This window comes from Penaeus monodon, chromosome 32, assembly GCF_015228065.2.
Source record: "Penaeus monodon isolate SGIC_2016 chromosome 32, NSTDA_Pmon_1, whole genome shotgun sequence".
Lineage (NCBI taxonomy): Eukaryota > Metazoa > Arthropoda > Malacostraca > Decapoda > Penaeidae > Penaeus > Penaeus monodon.
Window position 1 is genome coordinate 31443391 of NC_051417.1, and position 359 is coordinate 31443749.

Sequence of the window (359 nt, forward strand, 5' to 3'; positions counted from 1 at the left end):
GCCGTTTGTGTGTGCGTCTGTGTACGACCACTCTGCAAAAGATGAAATGAATTATTTGAAAAGGAGCCAAAACCTGTACATATACGTCGTTCTCCAAGACAGAAAATACCTTAAAACAGAGTACATCCAGAACACACAATTATGAGGAGGGAAAATGTACGATAACAACGCAATATCTTTTTATATGGATGTCAGCGTATTCTTACACTCTAACAGAAACATAGAAAATCAGAGTAATGGAGAATTGACTGTCTTTTGTTCGTTTATATCGCATATACTTCAACTATACCAGTCATTTCGAGCTCTCGTTTGCCAGCTGAGAAGTGCTCTCAAATAGACATTGGTGAAAGCTCCCCGCC